The sequence below is a fragment of the Dipodomys merriami genome, unplaced genomic scaffold (genome assembly GCF_024711535.1).
Source record: "Dipodomys merriami isolate MVZ:Mamm:240054 unplaced genomic scaffold, mDipMer1.0.p SCAF_26, whole genome shotgun sequence".
NCBI lineage: Eukaryota > Metazoa > Chordata > Mammalia > Rodentia > Heteromyidae > Dipodomys > Dipodomys merriami.
The window spans coordinates 3,709,774-3,717,500 of NW_027204048.1; positions in this window are offsets into that span (position 1 = coordinate 3,709,774).

Sequence of the window (7,727 nt, forward strand, 5' to 3'; positions counted from 1 at the left end):
TCACCTCCCCAACTCCTCTCTCTCCAAAGTTGTACAGTTCGTTTTCAACATAGTGTCTTATACATCTCATAGTTACAATGGGTCTACCTGTATCCTTATTTCAGCACTTTATTTCCCTTCCCCTCCCCAAATTAGAAAAGTATTTATACCAGATGCAGGGCACCAGAATCAAATACAGTGAAAATGGGTTTTGCCATGGAGGAAGAACATACAAAAGGAACAAAAAAAATCACATGGTACTTTATAAATACATGAAAAACAATAGTAAGGAGGATAACACCACTTGTGTGGTTGTAGTTGTGATGCTTGAACTTGGGACCTGGCACTGTCCTTGAGCTCTTTTGCTCAAGGCCAGCACTCTACCACTGGAGCTACAGCATCACTTCCAGCTTTCTGGTGGTTAATTGAAGATATGAATCTCACAGACTTTTCCTGCCCAGCTTTGAACCATGATGCTCAAATCTCAGCCTCCTGAGGTTGGATTACAGGTGTGAGCCACCAGCACCTGGCCAATCTGGCTTTTTTTAGGAAGGCTTGTGGTCACCTTTTTCAGGCCTTCCTCAACCTCATTGCTTTCCCATAAGAGATTTCCAGCTAGATCCAGAGGTCTGGCTGACTAGAGTGAGTTGTCTTTGGCCCAGGGTAACATATAGCTACTTGAGTCTGTTTTCTCTTCTCCCTAAGGACGTTTGTTCTTGGGGTCCAGAGCAGAAAGATACTTGAAGTAAGTGTGGCTCTTTCCTGTGGACAAGGCTCTGACTTCCCACAGGGCTCTGGGTCCATTTTAGGTTGGGAACAGCACTCTGGCCTAACGTCATTTCCCACAATGTGACACCGGTCATCTTTACAATTTGGATTTCTGTGTCTGAGAAATCCAGAGTGATGAGGGGAGGTGGAGGCAGATGAGCAAGTTGGCTGTGTAGGTCAGTTAGAGTAAAGCATGAGGAAGAGGCTTTGGACTGTCCATCTCATGACTGTCCAGGCTGTGATGTGTCCTGAACACAAGGTCACATGGCTTGGGGGAGGTTAGGCTTGACAATGAGTCACTGAGTAGAGAATGACAGTAAGTATAGATGATGCTGTGATATGGGACATCAGGGGCCTAGTATGAGGCCTGGTGTTGGGTGGTGGCTACAGGATTTAAAATTGAGGGCAAGCATGGACAGTGGCCATATGATGAACTTGGTCTCATAAGGTAGTTTGTGTAGAGAGTGACAAGTATGGAAAATGGATGAACAGAGACCACTATTAATTACACAGGGCTGTATAGGGGATCTAGAGGAAGAGTGGAAACAGGCCTATAGGAAAGATGGGGACAGTGCAGTTTATCCAGGACATGAAGATTAGCTATTTTAGGAGAGTAAGGCAAGGACTTGTACATATCTCACAATTAAAGCAAAATATCACTCATTTATGATTGAAATCTCAGCACATGGGGAAAAAAGGGAAACTCAGGAACTGAATGATTCCCAGTACTTGTGCCTGAACTCAGGGCCTGGGCACTGTCTCTTATTAGCTTTTTTGCTCAAGGCTGGTACCAGTTAAGCTCCACTTTTGGCCTTTTTTTGGTGGTTAATTGGAAGTGAGAGCCAGGCAGACTTTCTTACAGGGGCTGGTTTCAACCATGAGTCCTTAGATCTCAATCACTTACATAGCCAAAATTCCAGGTATGAGCCACAAGGTTTATATAAAATATACAGTAAGCATAATACTGAATTTAAGACTCAGGGTTGCCCAGACACTGAGGATGAGACGAAGGTGTACTGAACATCCTCAACTGTGCAGTCAGGTAAGGGAAAGGACGTCATGTCAGACCAAAGCAGTAAAACTCTCTCCATTTAGAGAACACATAATTATGTAGGAATTCTCCAGATATCAATAAAAAGTTATTTGTCTAATTAACAAGGTTAACCAGGGTCACTGGAACCAGGGGACAATAGACATTCTATATAGTAGCAGTTTACAATAACATCAATACAGGCTGAGAATGTGGCTTTGTGGTAGAGTGCTCGCCTAGCATGCATGAAGCCATGGGTTTGATTCCTCAGTGCCACATCCACAGAAAAGCCAGAAATGGTGCTGTGGCTCAAGTGGTAAAGCATTATCCTTGAGCAAAAGAAGCTCAGGGACAGTGGCCAGGTCCTGAGTTCAAGCCCCAGGTCTGGCAAAAAAAAAAATACCACAAAACAGGAAATACCTCTCCCTCCTTGGCCTTCCCCTCCTCTCTTGCAAGTACCCATTTTTTGTTGGCTTTGACTTAGTCTTTTAAAAGAATCACACTGTTTGTGCTCTCCACAGTCTCTTACACTTAATTAATTTATAACCCATTGCTTACCATCTAGTATGTTTACTTGTAGATTTATAGGCTGCCAAAAATGTGGGGAGACCATGCAACTTACATTTCTCTGGGTCTGGTTTGCTTTGCTTAATGTTGGGTGAGAATGCAGGCAAGAATTCAGTGTATATACCACAGAATTGAGAAATATAAGGAAAAGGGTGGGTTGAAGGAGGGTGAAGATGTTCAAATGGCAAAAAATTCAATACATAACTTAAAATTATGTAAGGGAAGGGGATTTGGATGGGTTGGGAAGGGGGAATGTTGAAAGGGTTGGCATTGATCAAGACGCAGTGTACTCATAAACTGCTTCAGTGAATGGCAACTCCTTTGTCAGTGCTTCCTTTGCCTCAGAGCACTGCCTGAGTGCTGTGAACCTCTTGTTTTTTTGGTTTGCATGGTGGCTTCATCATGTAGGCATTAACCACTGATGATCCAACACTGCCTTGGCCTCTGTTTCTCTAGGTGAAAAGCCCCAGCCTTTTGATCCAGTCTTTGGCTTTCTGGAGCCCAGCCCCAATCTGAGGCTTCTATGGGCTGCCCCTCATCAGCCAGCTCAGCAACACACAGCAAGTGTCATCACTGGGGATCTCAAGAGTTGTAGCAGCTGCTCACAGGCCAGATCTGCCTCATGGTATCACAAGGTACTACATTCATATAGTGAATTTCCAGTGCTGCCAGAGTGGCAGTTTATTTAACCATGTCCTAGCAGGCTTTTTTGGGTAGAAATGAACAAATCAGTTTCTGAAGTTTCTATAGATGTGTGTAGAATGGGCAGGATAATTTTGAAAAGGATCAAGTTCAAGAAAGTTAGAAAGTGCTTGGGACACTGAAAGGTTGGGACAAAGACAAGACAGGTAAATGAATAGAACAGAATGGAAAGTTCAGAAGTAATCAAAGAATATAGTGTCCATTCATTTTTTAAATTGAAAGTGTCATGATAATTCAGTGAGAGAAAGATGATCACTTCAAATGGCGGTACAACACAGAACATCTGTGTGGAAGTAGATGAGCCCAAACTGCAGCTTATACACCAAACAGAACTCCAAATGTCATGTAGGCCTATAGAGAGAAGCTAGAACTCAGAAAACATACAGAGCATGAATTAATTATACTTAGGAAAAATAGAGTGTATTGGACTTTAGTTTATTTTCAAAGGGATCTAACAAAAGGACAGACTAGTGTGTGTTGCAATGTGTGTGTGTGTGTGTGTGTGTGTGTGTGTGTGTGTGTGTGTGTGTGTGTGTGTGTGTGTGTGTGTGTGTGTGTGTGTGTGTGTGTGGCTGAAGATGTATACCAAAACTATGTAAAGATTTCTTTTTTTAGTATTGGAGATTGAACTCAGGACCTAAGTAATTGCTGAGGTCAGGTTAGAAAGGCAGAAGTTGGGGCTCAATGGTGGAGCACCTGCCCAGTATGTACATGGTCTTGGCTTTGAGCCCCATCTTACTTTTTTGAACTAGTACTTTTTTGAACAATTGATTTATGAGATGTGGTATATGATTGCTAAATAAGGACATGAATAGCTGTAGCATTAGTAGGCCTTAGGGGAGTTACATGTTAAGATCACAGGGGATCACAGGTTACTGAACTGGGATGACTGTCCCCCAAAGACTCAGGTGCTAGTGGAAGAGGGTGGAATCTTTGAGATGTAGGGCTTGGTGGAAAGAGATTTATGTTATTGAGGTGTTCCCAGGAAGGGACTCTTGCCCTTTTCTGTCTTTGCCACCCCGTTGCTGGAAGTTGAGCAGGCTCACTTCTGCCAAGTTGCACAGTGTTGCTACAGGAACCAAAGCAGTGGTGCCAACTGAAAAATACTGACACCATGGATGAGTGATCATCTGTTGTTGGTAGAGAATAATACAGAATATATGTGTTGCGGTTGAGCATCGTCACTTTGGAAATAGTTGACAGCTTTTTGTGCACTTGGAACGTACCCCAGCAATTCCGCTCTTAGATATTTACCCAGGCTACAGTGTAGCCTCATAAGGACTTGTTTAAAGACACTTATAGGAGCTTTATTTATAGTATCAGCAAAGAGCAGAAACAGAGAGATGTGTGTCAGCAGGTGACAGGATATGTAAATATGGTACATCTACACAAGGAATAACATACAGAGCAGTGAGGAGCAGACATGCAAGAGACATGCTGAGAGGTGAAGCTTGAATTCATAAGGTTTGTGATTCCGTTTACCTGACGTGTTGTAAAAGGTGACACCTACTGCTTTCAATGGAAGCACTACCTGGATGCATATGTAATAATGGTGCAGCTTTTTTTAAAAAAACACATTTTTTATTGTAAAAATACTGTACAGAGGGGTCACAGTTACATGAGCAAGGTAAGGAGTACATTTCCTATCAAGTATTGTTACCTCCTCCTTTGTTTTTCCCCTACACTCCCTTCCCTCCCCCACCACCCCTTACCCTCGCCTAAATTGTAAAGTTAGTTTTTCAACATTGTGTCTTGTATATCTCATTGTTACAATGGGTCAACCTGTATCTCTATTTAAGCATTTTGTTTTTTCCCTTCCCCTCCCCAAGATAGAGAAGTGTATACACAAGATGCAGGGCACTGACATTAAATACAGTGAAAACAGGTGTTATACTGTGGGGGAGGAACATACAAAGAAACAAAAAAAATCACATGGTATATTATAAATACATTAAAAACAGTAGCAAGAAAGAAAAAACCACTGTGTCCCTATCTTGGGGTTCATTTCGTTTAACATCATCTTATCTGGTCATATGTACGTAGCTTTTGACCTTTTCTGCTTCTCCCAGACATATACTAGTTATTGCAAATAAGGGAAAGCACAGGACCTATGTTTCTTTGGGTCTGGAAGACTTCCCTTAGTATAATTTTTTTCCAAGTCTTTCCATTTCCTAACAAATGGGGCGATGCCCTTCTTTCTGATGGAGGCATAGAATTCCATTGTGTGTGTTTGTGTGTGTGTGTGTGTGTGTGTGTGTGTGTGAATATTTCCATGTGTGTCCCTATCCATGTTCTCAAAATAAACCTCAACTGTTCAGTGCTTCCTTTTGAAAGTTCAACAAAAGAAGGAGAACTCAGGACTCAGAACTTCCTGCTCAGTGTGAATTCTAATATCATGTTAGGCATTGCAGGGCATAAAGCTGGAAGGATAATGCTGACATATAGCACAGCATATTCCACGGTGGGGCCCCTGAGACTCTGGTTCAGAACTGTAACAGGAGTTTTAGAAAAATAAGAGGGGAGATTGTAAGGTCAAATATGATCATCATGCTGACTAATAGGATAAATAGGTCTCTTTGCCATAGGTCCTCAGAGTGTCTAACATGGCACTGTTCTGTGACCTCAAGGAACCTCTTGTAAGGAAGGTTGTTTCTTTCTTGTTTGCAAGTGGACAGTGTGGACTGTTCAGATAATCCAGCAGCACCCACATATGAGCATGTGTGTTCTGTCAAAGAGCTCCCCATGGTTATGTAAACATGCTCCAGTGTTTCATGTTACCCAGCAAGTTTTCTGTTCTGGGAGGTTTCTCTCTCTCTTTCTACATCTTTGTCTTTCTGACCGGAGTCAAAATTAAAAGCTTTCTTATCAAATTGGGCACCTGCCAAAGCTTTCCCTGAAGGAAAGGAGATGTGTGGCTGAGTCAGAGGAGGTGACACCTCCTGTGAGCTGGGTGTGATTCCCTTTGGAACTGGAGCCCTCCCAGGTCCATTCATGGCATATTTTGCCTTCAGTGTTTACCAGAGTTTCTATTTTTGGTTTGTCCTAGTTTTGATTTTCAGCAGTCTGTTCCAACAGGAATAGTCAGAACAACTGCTAGTACCTGAGAACAATCAACAACAAGTTGCTTTAAACATCCTTAAAGATCTAGGATAATGTTTGTCCAAACAGATAAGCAATACAATAGTGCCTTTGGATGTTAGTAGAAGCACATGCAAAGATAACTGGGCTCTACTGTGTCTTTTTTAAAAAATTACTGTTTCTGATGACCTGTTGTATTTTCAGCTTCTTTTCTTACTCTGAGGATTTTTGCAGACTTGAATAGCTTTGGTAGATAAGGAAATAGGATTGTCTCCCAGCACAGGGGATTGCAGAATTGCTCAGGACAGAACACCAGGCTATAAGTATACATGTAGAATCCAAATCAGGTTCAGAGTAAGCAGGAAGCACAGTGCCTTGGAAGAAACAAATTTGTTTCTCATTGAAACTGCTCAGGGAACATCTACCCAGGTCATGGAAGTGACCCCTGGAATACACAGGCTATGTGACCTTAGCATCTTGTGATCAGCAAAGGAGCCATGCAGTTGAATGGATAACTGTTCTCTATAATAATCTCTATAAAAATCCCAGGATTTTATTTCAAAAGAAGTTTTTCTGGGTGCATGTGGTACACCTCTGAAATCCTATTCACACAGGAAGCTGAGATCAAGTTCAAAGCCATCCAGGCAAGAAAGTCTTTGATATTATTATCTCCAATTAACCACTAAAAAGCCAGAAGTAGAGCTGTGTCTTGAGCGGTAGAGTATTAGTCTTGAGTGAAAAAGCTAAGGGACAATGCTTAGGCTCTGAGTACAAGTCCTAGTACAGGATGGAAGGAAGGGAGGGAGGAAGGGAGGAAATGAATTTTAATGGTCTTATTTCTCTTCTATCAAGTTGCTATCTTGCCTAGAGCTAGTATTAATCCAGGCCCACATCTCAGGGTTACTTTGGTATTGAAATGGAATAATTACTTTCTTATGCTTAGAGAGGGCACAGAGGCTGGTAAACAGGAGCTAGACATGTGATTAGGGATTCTCTGCATAAAACCTAATAGCTTTGGTATGAAGTAGTGACTAAAACCATTAGGAATATCTCTCTTGGCATTCACTCTTTAAAAATAGTTTTCCCTGTGAGTTTCAGGGATGGTTCTAGAATCTCAATACAATTGCTATTCTTTACAGAGTACCATTTTCTCCTAAGATTTTATGCAGAACAAGTTTTCTTTTCTTTTCATTTTTGTGGTGGTACTAAGGGTGAAAATCAGGGCTTCTCATTTACTAGGCAAGTGCTCTTCCACTTGAAACATAGTTCCATCCCTTTGTGCTTTGGTTATTTTTGAGACAATGTCTGGACCACCATCCTGCTGTTCATGCTTCCTTTGGAGCTGGGATGCCAGGCATATGCCAGCTTTGGTTCTGTTGTGATAGGATCTTGAGAACCTGATCTTGAGCTTCCATCCTCCCAAGTGGCTAGGACTATAGGGGTGAGCCACTGGCATTGGACCAAATTTTCTTTTAATGATAAGTACCTTTAATAGATTCCTGCCTAGTTAGCCTTGAGTTCTAGAAATCAACTGTGGAATAGCACTAGATAACTTGACAGCTATGACACTGGTGGCTTCTGCCTCCATGTTATAGGCTGAATT